The 16,263-nt window shown below is 49.6% G+C and overlaps 1 long non-coding RNA gene across 1 annotated transcript in view; it reads left to right on the forward strand.

Moving 5' to 3' along the window:
* The window catches only part of LOC135823025 (uncharacterized), a 75,027-nt gene that overhangs the window by 56,331 nt on the left and 2,433 nt on the right, over nucleotides 1-16,263 (forward strand). The gene's annotated exons all lie outside the window — the stretch shown is intronic.

Raw genomic sequence — 16,263 nt, forward strand, 5'->3', positions numbered from 1 at the left:
GCCGGCAGGACTCGGGCTCTCGGCGGGTTACGGCGGGGTTCAGTCGTATCTTGTGCCAGCGGCGACTGGACCTGCTGCGTTGCCGTAGTTGCAGCTACTGGTGTTTGCGCAGGCGGAGGTGTTGGAGTAGCAGTGGCTTGGACACTGGGTGGTGTCGGAACACTAGCTGGCACATGAGCAGTCGGAAAGCACAAACTGTGATCCGGTTCTGCCACGGACGGCAAAGGCGCTGTGTTCATCGGTACGGATGATTTCGGAGCGGAGTCGGCTGATCGGAGCTGTTCAACATGGCGCCTCCATTGCTGGTCTGGGCCAACTTCCACTGTATAGTGGCGGGAGCCGTGTACCGCTTGCACTGTGCCCTGAATCCACGGGTGTGGTGCGTTGGTGCGGTAGTCACGTACCATGACGGTGTCATCCACAGCAAACGTGCGCTCACGGTTCGCTGATCTTGCACTACGCTGAGCTGTCTGTTTCTTAGCAACAGATGCCTGGACACTGGGTTGAACCAGCGACAGCCGAGTGCGTAGCTCCCGGTGCATTAGCAGGGATGCTGGTGTGGCATTCGTTGTAGCATGGGGTGTGGTGCGATAGGCCAACAGGAAGCGAGGCAAGAACTCAAGCGGTGCTGTGGCAGAATGGGACCTGAGCGCCTGCTTCATTGTACGCACAAATCGTTCAGCCAACCCGTTAGTCGCTGGGTGGTACGGTGCTGAGAACGTGTGCGTTATGCCGTTGGCTTCTGTGAAACGGCGGAACTCATCTGCAGTAAACTGCGGGCCGTTGTCACTCACGATCTGGTCCGGCAGGCCATGTTGAGCAAACACTTCTCGGAGACGGCGTATGGTAGCCGGGGCAGTGGTGCTGCTCATTGGTAGCACTTCTGGCCACTTACTGTGGGCGTCCACCACAATCAGCCACATGTGCCCTTGGAACGGCCCGGCAAAATCAATGTGGAGACGCTGCCATGGCTTGGACGGCCACTCCCAGGGATGTAGCGGTGACTTCGGTGGCGCCGCCTGGTGTGCCTGACAGCCAAGGCAGGCCTTGCCGGTCTGCTCGATGTCTGTGTCGATGCCTGGCCACCATACAAAGCTGCGGGCTAGTGCTTTCATCCGAACCAGCCCAGGATGGCCACTGTGCAGCTCCTCCAGTACTCGGTGGCGCAGTGGGGAAGGAATGACGACACGGATTCCCCACATGACACACCCTTGGTGTAGGCCCAGCTCATCTTTGCGTCGTACAAACGGTTGCATGTCACCGTCGGTTGTTGACAGGGCCCGTCCGGTGCTGACACTGGTTAGGACCTTGGCGAGAACTGGGTCACGGTTTGTGTGACGCGCTATTTCCGCTGCCGTGACTGGAAGCGGGTCGATCTGGGCCATGTTGAACACGTCTGCCCAGTCTAGGCTCTCATCCTGTGGTGAGTGTGGCAACGGTAGGCGTGACAGGCCGTCAGCGTTTGCATGATCGGCTGATTTGCGGTACTTGATCTCATAATTCATGCTTGCTAGGAAGATAGCATACCGCTGTAGGCGGGCCGTCGTCATGGCTGGCAATCCCTTGCTAGGACTGAAGATGGCTGTCAGCGGCTCATGGTCCGTCAGCAGGACGAACGGTCGGCCAAACAGGTACGTGTGGAATTTGCGGACGCCCCAGACAATAGAGAGCGCCTCCTTATCGATCTGGGCGTACCGCTTCTCGGTGTCCGTCAGGGACCGTGACACGAAGGCAATCGGCCTTTCCGTACCATCCGGCATGATGTGCGAGAGCACCGCCCCCAGGCCATATGGTGATGCGTCGGTTGCCAACTGCACGGGCAGGTCGGCATCAAAGTGCATGAGGACCTGATCCGAGGCGATGGCTGCCTTGATAGCCTTGAATGCAGCCGCGCATTCCGCTGTCCAGCGCCAGGACTGACCCTTCCGGAGCAGGTTGTTGAGTGGATGCAGGGTCGTGGAGCAGTCTTTGAGGAAGCGCTGGTAGTAGCACACCATGCCCAAGAAGCTCCGTAGCTGGGACACGTTCTGCGGTGCTGGGGCTTCGTTGATAGCCTTGACCTTGCCATCAGTCTTGCGCAAGCCGTGGCGACTGACAATGTGTCCACAGTACTCGACTTGGTCTGCAAAGAACGTGCACTTGGCCGGGTTGACTCTCAGGCCGTGGTCCGACAGACGACTCAGGATGCTTTCCACATTGTCCAGGTGGTCATCGTCGTTGCGGCCGGTGACAATAATGTCGTCCAGTAGGCAGGCCTGGCTTGGGACGCCGTGCAAGATGCGGTCAATAGCCTGTTGCCAGAGCGCTGGGGCAGAGGCAACACCGAACCCGAGTCGGTTGAGCTGATACAGGCCCTTGTGCGTCGTGAGTGTGAGGAGTGGTTTGGATGCGTCATCCATCTCCATTTGGAGGTATGCCTGCTTTAGGTCGATTTTGGTGAATCGCTGGCCTCCAGCCAGGGTGGCGAAGACATCTTCCACGCGTGGTAGCGGGTGCTGGTCCACCTTCAGGTGTGGATTCAATGTGGCTTTGAAATCTCCACAGAGACGAACTGAGCCGTTGGGCTTCATCACAGGCACAATAGGTGTCGCCCACTCACTCCACTGTACCTTACTCACGATACCCAGACCTTCCAGCCTGTCCAGTTCAGCTTCCACCTTTGGCCGCATGGCGTAGGGCAATGGGCGCGCCTTGAGGAAGCGAGGGCTTGCATCGTCCTTCAGCTGGAGACGAGCCTTGGCGTCCTTGAGCTTGCCAAAGTCGTCGCTGAACACATCGGAGAATTTCTCCTTGAGCTGCTCAAGACGCGTACCTGCTGATCCTGGATGCTGCCGGCCAGGGGACACGGTTGCGGAGGGGACGTCAGCCATCTCGACCTGGAACAAGCGCTGCCAGTCGAGAGCGATGTGGGCAAGCAGGTCCCGGCCACAGCGCTGGCCCCTGCGTGTCCACCACATGCAGTGGTAGCTCCGCGGATTGATGGTAGTATTCCACGCGTGCTACGAACGTTCCGCGAGGATGCACGGGCTCGCCGGTGTACGTACGCAACTTCAGCTTGCTCGCGGTGAGAGGCGAGGCAGACAGCGACTTTCGATAAATCGCACTCGGAATGATTGACACCGCAGCTCCAGTGTCGACCTGCATGCGGACCGACTGGCCATTGACGATAGCATCAATCCAAAGTGCCTTCCGCACGGTCGTGGGTGTCGTTTCATCCGTGGCGACTGCTGGCGCTTGAAGGACGTCTGCGGCTAGAAGAGAAAGTGCGAACTCGTCGTCGTCCGCGACATCGACAGCTAAGCTGTGGCAGGCGCTGCTACCACTTGTGAATCTGTCGATCTTTCCGCGAGGCGCTTCTTGCAAACCTTGCGGAGGTGCCCAGTCTTCCTGCAGTGGCGGCATTCATATGCCTTGAAGGGACATTCACTTGCGCCGTGTGCCGTCGAGCCACAGCGGAAGCATGCTGAATAGCTCGTACGGGATTGACCTGAGTTCGCGGACTTCGCACCTCCGAACGATGGTCTGCCAGCACGACGATGTTGCGATGTGCCCAGAACGTGTACACCAGCAGCAGTGGCACTGCCCGCGAGCTCGGATGCATCGCGAGTAGCTACCTCCAGGCTGTTGGCTTTCTCGATGGCGGTCTTCAGAGTGAGGTCCTTCTCTGCCAACAGAACTTTGCAGAGAGCTTGACTCCTGATACCACACACGAACCGATCCCGCAGCGTGGTATCCAGGACATCGCCAAACTCACAGAATCGTGCCAACCGTCGGAGCTCCGCGAGGTAGGCATTTACTGACTCTCCTTGGCGTTGATCCCGCTTGTGGAAACGGTATCGTTCCGCGATCACCAAGGGCTTCGGAGCACAATGCGCAGCCAGCGCGTCGGACAGCTCCTTCAGCGTCTTGTCCTTCGGTTTGTCCGGGCTGACCAGGTCAGCCAACAGTTTGTAGGTCAAGCCACCAATCAGGGTCAGGAAGGTGGCTACTTGCCTGTCTTCGGCCACATTGTTGGCAGCGAAGTACTGCTCGACGCGGTCATAGTACGTAGACCAATCCGTCGTTCCAACCGAAAATGGTTCCATGGCTCCAATTGCAACGGCCATCTTCGTCGCCAGTTGTTGACTACAGCCACCAAGGCCAAAGAAGCATTGAATCATTCAATGTCCTCACAACACCGTGTCCTTGCACAGTTGGCGTGTATACCCCGCGGAGCATGATACATAGCAATTAAAAAAGGGTTTGCTCCCCCACTGGATCATGGAGCTCGCGCTTTTCAGCCGACTTGACTTGGCACTTGACTGACTCACGACTGCCATCCAGAGCACACTGGAAGTCCATCTAACCTTCGACTCGCAAAAATTGCAAGAAAGTACCATTCCCTGCTCACTACACAGTGTTTCGGGGAATTCGCTCCCCATCACTTGAGCTTGAGAAGGCTGAGGAAGATTGTACCTGAAGAGCATCACTTATATAGTGCTCTCCAGGTCCAAACATCACCAGGGATACAAACTCGTCGTGAGTCAGTCAAGAGTCAGTCAAGTGTCAAGCCAATTTGGCTGAAAAGCGCGAGCTCCATGATCGGGGGGGGGGGGAGCAAGCCCTTTGCTATACAATTATCGCCGAAGTTGCTACCACTATTTCGTAGCATGATACAGTCATGTTGTTTTTTCCTGATATTCTACTGTTTCTTTGGACAAGAATAACGATAAAGTTGCGATCCTAAACTCCTAATCCACACAGTTACTGTGATTGGCACAGAAGCCCTGTGTGAAACATTGTGTATTGAGCAGAGAGCGATGCTTTCTTGCAGGCTAGTAGTAGGGACCAAGCCGGTTCTGGCACAGATAAGTGGTTATGAATGGGTACTTGAACTTTGCGGTTGTTAATTAAGTGGCCACTTGACCTTTTAATTGGATAAGTGGTAATGAAGTGGCCACTTGAGATCTGAAGTGGTTTTGAAGTGGGCCAGGTGTCATATTTAATTGGATTAATGATTAAGTGGTGTTTGAAGTGCCTCTCGGCGTCATAATTGCTTTTAAAGTGGTGGGTGTGGTTGTTGATAAGAGTCACTGTCTGGGAATGTGTTCTGGAACCTTCTAGGTATTCCCAGGCTAATTAGAACTAGCTCTACGGATGTCATAGGGGGGGTATTTTAGGAGGTGTGACTCATTTATAAATTGATATATGATGCAGCGTTTACTGGAAAATGTGATCAGTTAGCATAATGGATATTGAAGAGCAATTTGAAATACTGCGTGCGTACAAGGAGCGTCAACGCGCCGTCGTTGAGCATGACGATGACCCTTGTCCTGATGCCCCTCCTCCTAGTCCAAACATTGACAAATGTTTTCATAATCATCAAGTTGTGAACGAGGGGCACTTTGTGTGTACTGTATGCGGACTTGTTCTTGATAGCGTGCTGTTGCCGGAGGTGAATTTTACGGAGAGATGCATTCTCCCACGGCTATATGCAGCTCGGGAGCGATTGACTGCCGTCGACAGACATCTGGTACGCTTCATGCAGAAGACTGGTGTCCTGCTGAACCTTCACGGTGTGCTGGAACCGTTGCAGTACATGAAGAAGGAGAGTGGCTACAAGAGCCTGAACTATGCCATAGCTCTGACATGCATCTGTGCTGAGCACGACGAGATTTGCCAGAAGCTTCAGCCATATCTTCCAAAGAGCCATGTGGCGTGGGCACGATCCAGCAAGCTAATGAGTTGCAAACCGCAGCAATTTTCGAAAGCCTGGCTCCGCCAACTTCTAATCCGTACAAAACCTCTTACCCCTTTTCAGCTGAAGAAGTTTAAGCAGAATATCCGAGAGTTTAATTCTGAGGAGAAGGAACTGATGCAAAGACTAATCCAATCTTACGGGTGCTGTGAACCTCGTGTGGAATTAATTCCTGCGGAGATGAAATGTGCGCTGTACCGTTTCTCAAGTGCCATGTGTAGGGCGAGGAAGATGATGATGAAGGGTACCGTTGCCGCTGTATAAAACCCCTGACCTCTTAATTTTCCATCATTTCGCAAAGCATCCTTGCCAAGTCACAAGTAATTGTTGTTGTTGTCTTCATCCTTGCTATTACTTTGGTGAAGAAGAAGAAGAAGAAGAAGAAGAAGAAGAAGAAGAAGAAGAAGAAGAAGAAGAAGAAGAAGAACAACAACAACAACAACAACAACAACAAGAAGAAGAAGATCATGAACATGTGGTCTATTTTGAAAGATCATGGTGAGGACGGCCATTGTCCAATGGGTGCGCTGATGCGTTGTGCTGCGCGGTTGGGAATCGCAACCTCGCTGACAAACCTGGTGGAACCTTTCAATGGAGACCATGGATATGACCAAGCAGTTGTTGAAAGTCACCCCATAACCAACTTGATCTGGATTGCTGCCAAGGACATGGCTTGCTGCGGGCGGAAAGAACTACTTGATGTAGTGAAGCTGCTGTTTCCAGTTGATCCAAGCCCTGATGGAAGTACGCCTAGTACTGCTACTGGCAAGTCGGACATTGCTCAACGCCACCTCATGAAGAACCTATCCTGCGTGTTCAAGAAGGTGAAGAGCACCCCTTCCAGTAACAACATTAGTATGATCATCGTGTTGGTTGCAATGCTCATTCTCTTGTGTGAAGAAGTGTCGCTGAGAGGATACGATCATGAGCTGCACTGCACTCTAGTTGAGTTCTTCGATCGAGAACTGCATGCTCTTGACGTGGTGCACTACAAGCGTTGTCAGCAAACTCAGTCAACATTCACGAATTGTGGAATTCCACAAATGCTCACATTGATTACTATTATGTCTATCCTTGCCTCCCTCACTTTGAGCTATATTATTTGACATGTGGACACACACACACACACACACACACACACACACACACACACACTCAAATCATCATCATCATCATAATACATGACGTTATTCATTAAAAACATTTTATTATAATTTATCAATACACTTGGTAAAGAAAACGGAATGAATCATAAATGTTGTAGTTTCTGTACACACCTGTGATGGTATCGTCCATTCTCAGTACGGCTTGATTGGCATGGAGTGGGTTGGAAGTGAATGACAGCGTGCACTTGTTCTTCCTGGGTGTTTGACTGTGTGACATCCAGTAGCGTATCTCCTTTGTCCCGCGCTCTGCAGCATCTGCAGGGTATCCAACTAGAATGTATAACCCAAGCGGCACATGCAGCGACATGGGCGACTACCATGATCTCTACCTGAAGACCGATGTGCACCTTCTTGCAGATGTGTTTGAGAAATTTAGATGCACTGCAATGGCCACGTACGATTTGGACCCGACACACTACTACACCCTGCCTGGATTCGCGTGGGACGCCCTTCTGAAACATACAGGAATCTCGCTCACTCTGCTGGACGACGTGGACATGCATCTGTTCGTCGAGCGCGGTCTTCGTGGCGGTGTTACAATGGCGTCACACCGCCACGCCAGGGCGAACAACAAGTACATGAGCTCACACGACCCTGAGCAGGCGTCAACATATCTTCAATACCTCGACGCGAACAACCTGTACGGCTGGGCCATGTCGCAGCACTTGCCGACATCAAAATTCCAGTGGTGTGCCCCCAGTGACGAACTCCTGCAGAAGATCCTCACCCAGCCAGATGACGCAGACACTGGGTACATGGTGGAGTGTGATCTGTCAGTGCCCACAGAGTTCCACGATCGCCTGAACGACTACCCACCCGCACCGGAGCGTGTAACCATCACCGAGAGTATGATGTCGCCATACCAGCGCGACTTGATTGCAGCAGATCCTGTCTCCGGACTGAGTGCTCCGAAACTGGTCCCGAACCTCATGCCGAAGCAGCGCTACGTAGCACACTACCGTAACCTCAGGCTGTACAGTCGTCTAGGTCTGAGGATCGATGCTGTACACCGCGTGCTCAGTTTCCGCCAAGCTCCGTGGATGAAGCCCTACATCCAGCTGAACACGGAGCTTCGGAAGAAGGCGAAGAACGATTTCGAGAAGGACTTCTTCAAATTAATGAATAACGCTGTGTTTGGGAAGACAATGGAGAATGTGAGAAGAAGGATCTCCATTAGACTGCTGCGTGTGGAAGACGAGGAAGATACCATTCTCACAGCTGTGGCTAAGTCCACCTACGTCCGCCATGTCCTCTTCGACAACGGGCTTGTGGGCGTCGAGAACAGGAAGCTTGCGGTCCACCTCAACAAGCCGGTGTACGTTGGCATGAGCATCCTGGAGCTGAGCAAGGAGCTCATGTACAGATTTTACTATGACGAGCTCCAGCCACGCTACGGAGACCGCATGAGCCTGCTGTACACAGACACGGACTCGCTGGTGCTGCTGTTCCGCACGGAGGACCTCTATGCGGACATGAAGAGTATGGCCGATCAGTACGACACCAGCAACTTTAGCCCCGACAGTCCTCTGTACAGCGAGAGTAATAAGAAGGTTGTAGGTAAATTTAAGGACGAGCTCGGAGGGAAGCTCATGACAGAGTTCGTGGCGCTCAGATCCAAAATGTACGCGTACGATGGCGAGGAGAGTGGTCAGCGTGCAAAGGGCGTCAAGAGAGCGGTGACGAGAAGATTCACGATCGCGGACTACCGTCAGTGTCTGGTCGACAGGACGAGGATGTCACACGCAATGACCACCCTGCGCAGCCATTCGCATCGTATCTTCACCGAGACGATGACCAAGTCGTCTTTGTCGCCGTTCGACAGCAAACGATACATCCGAACGGACGGTGTCAGCACACTTGCACATGGGCACCACCGCATCGCACTGCTGGATGACTGAACAATGATGGTTGTGGTTGACAATCACAATTATTAGTCACACCCTGTACCATATCAATTCCATTTGTCTAATGAGTTACTGATCTTGATCTTGATGATGATGATGATGATGTTGATGTTATTATTTTTCTACATACTACATAATTTTGTTTTCTCCATAACTTAACTAGACTTTTAATATAGCTAAACATAATTGCGTGAAATGCAATTGCACAGTTGATGATGTTTACGATGATGGCAATGTTTGATGTTGATGTTGATGTTGATGATGATAATAAGAATAAGATTGCTCTTGTCGGCAGCTAGAGCTTGCTCAATTGTCCGTTGTCAATCCAGGAGTTGAACTTGTCCGGGTAGCCTTTCCACTTGACCAGAGACTGTCCGGGGCGTTTGCGCAGGACTTTCTCCACGCGGAACTTGGTTTTCCTTGGTTTTCTGCAGTTGATGTTCGTAGAAACTGCCCTGAATAGGCTCGTTCATGAGATCTCGAATGTTGTAGGTGGGTGGTTGGGTGGGTAGAACTCTATTCACGACGAACACCTCTTCAGTCCAATTGGGTGTGTAGCCCTTTTTCGAAATGAGCTTTGCTCACAGCAATTCTCACTTCATCGTTCACAGCATAGCGTCGCCGCGCTGTGCGTGCATCTGGACTTTTGCTGGGGTGATCCTGTACAAACGATGCATTACGCTCCTCGGACGCCTCGGCAGGTTTCATACCAATACTGCGGTACGGTGCTTGCTGGTGTTGTAGTCATGTACAAGTTTGGACTTTGGGTAGCACTTTGATGTAGACATTTTGTTGATTTTGCTGTAAAGTGTTTCAGCGTTCTGTTGAATGGCTCTGCAGCCACCGCCCCTTGCCGTCGTTATGAGTGCTGTACATGCTAATACCGTTGTCAGCAAGCCACTGCTTGACTGTTGCGTTGTAGAACTCTTTACCCTCATCGACCCACAGCTTGCGAGGTGAGCGCTTGCTGCTGGTCACGATGCTGCGAAACGCATCTCTGACAAGTGCGCCCGTCTTGTTCTGGAGCGGTACAACCCACCATGCATAGGGACCGAAAAGATCGATGACGGTCATCAAATGTCGAGTGCCATTGTCATTTTTTTTTTTTTTTTTTTTGCAAACGCCTGCATGTCCACCAGATCTTCACTCCATTATGATAATTATGTCATCCAACTCGTGCACTATCACACGTCTGCGGGGGAAGCGTACACGTCTTGGTCTGTGCATTTCACTGGCTTTAAACGCTCCATCCACACATCATCGTCATCCTCACTAGCACTGACACCACTGTCAGTGCCTGGGGCAGCAGCAGCAGCAGTTGCACCGCTGTCACTCCCAACACCGCCAGTCCCACCACCTGCGGTGCCGTTTGTGATTGAATCACTGTCAACGTCCAGGATCACGGGATCCTTGTGCAACCTATTGTCAGTGAAGTCACAGTTAGTGGCGTGCAAGTACTCGCAAAGTACCTTCAATAGTACCCTGCTCCGAGAACAGTCTCCCTACGAGAACTGCATACCGACCACACACAGCAGTGCATGATAAAATTAAAAATAATAATAATAGAAATATTGACTGGTTATTATTATTATTATTATTATTATGCTCTATTCGCGTTAGCATCAGTGAGCTTATAAAGCTCACATATAGCCTTCGCTTAAGCCGCAAGAAGGAGCAAGTGAGCGCGAGGAAGCGCAATGCACACAGAGCGTCAAAACAAAACAAAAACAAAAACAAAAACAGAAAAAAGAGACAAGCTGCAAGAAGGAGCAAGTGAATGCGAGGAAGCACAGTGCACATCAAGCATCACAATCACAAAAAAGACAAGATGGAAACGCAAAGTTATGTCCATTGTTGCATTAGCGGCTACATACAACCTTCACCAGGTCCTGCCACTGAGGGCGATCCTGGGCGAGCTGCTGCAGCCTGTTGCAGTCATTTCCATTATCTATATATAAAGGTATAAATTATGTCCATTGTTTCATTAGCAGCTACATACAGCCTTCACCAGTTCCCGCCACTGTCGACGGTCTTGGGCAAGCTGCTGCAGCATGTTCAAGTCATCGCCAGTCTCTAGGGCGGTATTATTTTTCAGCTTTTTGAGATCATTATTGAGCGTTCGCGGGAGCGTTGTTCTTGGGCGTCCCCTAAAGCTGGGGCCGTTACCCCCTAAGAAGTAAGCTCCCATGGCACGTCTGGCTGGGGCTGCCTCTTCCAAACGCAGCACATGACCAAACAGCCTCCATCTAGCATCTCTGATGATTTGGCTCACGGGGCGAGATTCTGTGCGTTTATACACTGGTTATAAAAATGTTATTGAATAAAGTCATGTATTATGATGATGATGATGGCCTGTGTGTGTGTGTGTGTGTGTGTGTGTGTGTGTGTGTATGTGTGTGTGTGTGTGTATGTGTGTGTGTGTGTGTGTGTGTGTGTGTGTGTGTGTGTGTGTGTGTGTGTGTGTGTGTGTGTACATCTCCAATAATATACATGTAGCTCAAAGTGAGACAGGCGAGGATAGACATAATAGTTATCAATGAGAGCATTTGTGGAATTCCAAAATTCGTGAATGTTGACTGGGTTTGCTGACAACGCTTGTAGTGCACCACGTCAATAGCATGCAGTTCTTGATAAAAGAACTCAACTAGAGTGCAGTGCAGTTCATGACCGTATCCTCTCAGCGACACTTCTTCGCACAACAGAATGAGCATTGCAACCAACACGATGATCATACTAATGTTGTTACTGGAAGGGGTGCTCTTCACCTTCTTGAACACGCAGGATAGGTTCTTCATGAGGTAGCGTTGAGCAATGTCAGACTTGTCAGTAGCAGTACTAGGGGCTGTCCCATCAGGGGTTGGATCAATTGGAAACAACAGCTTCACTACATCAAGTAGTTCTTTCCGCCCGCAGGAAGCCATGTCCTTGGCAGCAATCCAGATCAAGTTGGTTATGGGGTGACTTTCAACAACTGCTTGGTCATATCCAGGTCTCCATTGAAAGGTTCCACCATGTTCGTCAGCGAGGTTGCGATTCCTAACCGCGCAGCACACCGCATCAGCGCACCTATTGGACAATGTCCGTACTCATCATGACCTTTCAAAATAGACCACAATCATGTTCATCATCTTCTTCTTCTTCTTCTTCTTCTTCTTCTTCTTCTTCACCAAAGTAATAACAAGGATGAAGACAACAATTACTTGTGACTTGACAATGACTCTTTGAGAAATGATTGAAAATTAAGATGTCAGGTTTTTTTTTTTATACATGTATAACAGAAGCAGCAGCAGCAGCAGCAGGAGCAGGAGCACCCTTCATCCTCCTTCTCCTACACATGGCACTTGAGAAACGGTACAGCACACATTTCAACTCCTGAGGAATTACTTCCACACGAGGTTCATAGCACCCGTAAGATTTGATTAGTCTTTGCATCAGTTCATTTTTTCCTCAGAATTAAACTCTCGGATATTCAGCTTAAACTTCTTCACCTGAAAAGGGGTAAGAGGCTTTGTACGGATTAGAAGTTGGCGGAGCCAGTCTTTCGAAAATTGCTGCGGTTTGCAACTCATTAGCTTGCTGGATCGTGCCCACGACACATGGCTCTTTGGAAGATATGGCTGAAGCTTCTGGCAAATCTCGTCGTGGTCAGCACAGATGCATGTCAGAGCTATGGCATAGTTCAGGCTCTTGTAGCCATTCTCCTTCTTCATGTACTGCAACGGTTCCAGCACACCGTGAAGGTTCAGCAGGACACCGGTCTTTTCCATGAAGCGTACCAGATGTCTATCGACGGCAGTCAATCGCTCCCGAGCGGCATATAACTGAAATACCGCCGCTAAAAGGTACTTTCAACCATATCAGCTCACAGGTCTGGACAATTGGTAAAATGCATTGTTTTTCAGTTGTACCTCCACTACATAACATTACAATTGAAATTGAAGTTAACGTTCGAGAACCTTCGACGGTACGAGTAATTCATTTCTAAGTCTGCTGCAGTGGTGGCGGGGTTGCTATACCCTAATGGTTTCAAAAACATCCCAGACAGTCAATCTTATTAACACCACACCCACCACTTTAAAAGCACTTATGTCGCCGAGAGGCACTTCAAAACCACTAAGTCATTAACCCAATTAAATGTGACACCTAGGCCACTTAAAACCACTTCACGTTTCAAGTGGTCACTTAATTACCACTTATCCAATTATAAGGTCAAGGGGACTAATTAACAACCGACTCCGTCGACGGAGTCGACTCCGTCGGTTGTTAATTAGTCCCCTTGACCTTATAATTGGATAAGTGGTAATTAAGTGACCACTTGAAACGTGAAGTGGTTTTAAGTGGCCTAGGTGTCACATTTAATTGGGTTAATGACTTAGTGGTTTTGAAGTGCCTCTCGGCGACATAAGTGCTTTTAAAGTGGTGGGTGTGGTGTTAATAAGATTGACTGTCTGGGATGTTTTTGAAACCATTAGGGTATAGCAACCCCGCCACCACTGCAGCAGACTTAGAAATGAATTACTCGTACCGTCGAAGGTTCTCGAACGTTAACTTCAATTTCAATTGTAATGTTATGTAGTGGAGGTACAACTGAAAAACAATGCATTTTACCAATTGTCCAGACCTGTGAGCTGATATGGTTGAAAGTACCTTTTAGCGGCGGTATTTCAGTTATATGCCGCTCGGGAGCGATTGACTGCCGTCGATAGACATCTGGTACGCTTCATGGAAAAGACCGGTGTCCTGCTGAACCTTCACGGTGTGCTGGAACCGTTGCAGTACATGAAGAAGGAGAATGGCTACAAGAGCCTGAACTATGCCATAGCTCTGACATGCATCTGTGCTGACCACGACGAGATTTGCCAGAAGCTTCAGCCATATCTTCCAAAGAGCCATGTGTCGTGGGCACGATCCAGCAAGCTAATGAGTTGCAAACCGCAGCAATTTTCGAAAGACTGGCTCCGCCAACTTCTAATCCGTACAAAGCCTCTTACCCCTTTTCAGGTGAAGAAGTTTAAGCTGAATATCCGAGAGTTTAATTCTGAGGAAAAAATGAACTGATGCAAAGACTAATCAAATCTTACGGGTGCTATGAACCTCGTGTGGAAGTAATTCCTCAGGAGTTGAAATGTGTGCTGTACCGTTTCTCAAGTGCCATGTGTAGGAGAAGGAGGATGAAGGGTGCTCCTGCTCCTGCTGCTGCTGCTGCTGCTTCTGTTATACATGTATAAAAAAAAAACCTGACATCTTAATTTTCAATCATTTCTCAAAGAGTCATTGTCAAGTCACAAGTAATTGTTGTCTTCATCCTTGTTATTACTTTGGTGAAGAAGAAGAAGAAGAAGAAGAAGAAGAAGAAGAAGATGATGAACATGATTGTGGTCTATTTTGAAAGGTCATGATGAGTACGGACATTGTCCAATAGGTGCGCTGATGCGGTGTGCTGCGCGGTTAGGAATCGCAACCTCGCTGACGAACATGGTGGAACCTTTCAATGGAGACCTGGATATGACCAAGCAGTTGTTGAAAGTCACCCCATAACCAACTTGATCTGGATTGCTGCCAAGGACATGGCTTCCTGCGGGCGGAAAGAACTACTTGATGTAGTGAAGCTGTTGTTTCCAATTGATCCAACCCCTGATGGGACAGCCCCTAGTACTGCTACTGACAAGTCTGACATTGCTCAACGCTACCTCATGAAGAACCTATCCTGCGTGTTCAAGAAGGTGAAGAGCACCCCTTCCAGTAACAACATTAGTATGATCATCGTGTTGGTTGCAATGCTCATTCTGTTGTGCGAAGAAGTGTCGCTGAGAGGATACGGTCATGAACTGCACTGCACTCTAGTTGAGTTCTTTTATCAAGAACTGCATGCTATTGACGTGGTGCACTACAAGCGTTGTCAGCAAACCCAGTCAACATTCACGAATTTTGGAATTCCACAAATGCTCTCATTGATAACTATTATGTCTATCCTCGCCTGTCTCACTTTGAGCTACATGTATATTATTGGAGATGTACACACACACACACACACACACACACACACACACACACACACACACATACACACACACACACACACATACACACACACACACACACACACACACACACACACACAGGCCATCATCATCATCATAATACATGACTTTATTCAATAACATTTTTATAACCAGTGTATAAACGCACAGAATCTCGCCCCGTGAGCCAAATCATCAGAGATGCTAGATGGAGGCTGTTTGGTCATGTGCTGCGTTTGGAAGAGGCAGCCCCAGCCAGACGTGCCATGGGAGCTTACTTCTTAGGGGGTAACGGCCCCAGCTTTAGGGGACGCCCAAGAACAACGCTCCCGCGAACGCTCAATAATGATCTCAAAAAGCTGAAAAATAATACCGCCCTAGAGACTGGCGATGACTTGAACATGCTGCAGCAGCTTGCCCAAGACCGTCGACAGTGGCGGGAACTGGTGAAGGCTGTATGTAGCTGCTAATGAAACAATGGACATAATTTATACCTTTATATATAGATAATGGAAATGACTGCAACAGGCTGCAGCAGCTCGCCCAGGATCGCCCTCAGTGGCAGGACCTGGTGAAGGTTGTATGTAGCCGCTAATGCAACAATGGACATAACTTTGCGTTTCCATCTTGTCTTTTTTGTGATTGTGATGCTTGATGTGCACTGTGCTTCCTCGCATTCACTTGCTCCTTCTTGCAGCTTGTCTCTTTTTTCTGTTTTTGTTTTTGTTTTTGTTTTGTTTTGACGCTCTGTGTGCATTGCGCTTCCTCGCGCTCACTTGCTCCTTCTTGCGGCTTAAGCGAAGGCTATATGTGAGCTTTATAAGCTCACTGATGCTAACGCGAATAGAGCATAATAATAATAATAATAATAATAACCAGTCAATATTTCTATTATTATTATTTTTAATTTTATCATGCACTGCTGTGTGTGGTCGGTATGCAGTTCTCGTAGGGAGACTGTTCTCGGAGCAGGGTACTATTGAAGGTACTTTGCGAGTACTTGCACGCCACTAACTGTGACTTCACTGACAATAGGTTGCACAAGGATCCCGTGATCCTGGACGTTGACAGTGATTCAATCACAAACGGCACCGCAGGTGGTGGGACTGGCGGTGTTGGGAGTGACAGCGGTGCAACTGCTGCTGCTGCTGCCCCAGGCACTGACAGTGGTGTCAGTGCTAGTGAGGATGACGATGATGTGTGGATGGAGCGTTTAAAGCCAGTGAAATGCACAGACCAAGACGTGTACGCTTCCCCCGCAGACGTGTGATAGTGCACGAGTTGGATGACATAATTATCATAATGGAGTGAAGATCTGGTGGACATGCAGGCGTTTGCAAAAAAAAAAAAAAAAAAAAAATGACAATGGCACTCGACATTTGATGACCGTCATCGATCTTTTCGGTCCCTATGCATGGTGGGTTGTACCGCTCCAG

Source organism: Sycon ciliatum, chromosome 8 (assembly GCF_964019385.1).
Source record: "Sycon ciliatum chromosome 8, ocSycCili1.1, whole genome shotgun sequence".
Classification (NCBI taxonomy): domain Eukaryota; kingdom Metazoa; phylum Porifera; class Calcarea; order Leucosolenida; family Sycettidae; genus Sycon; species Sycon ciliatum.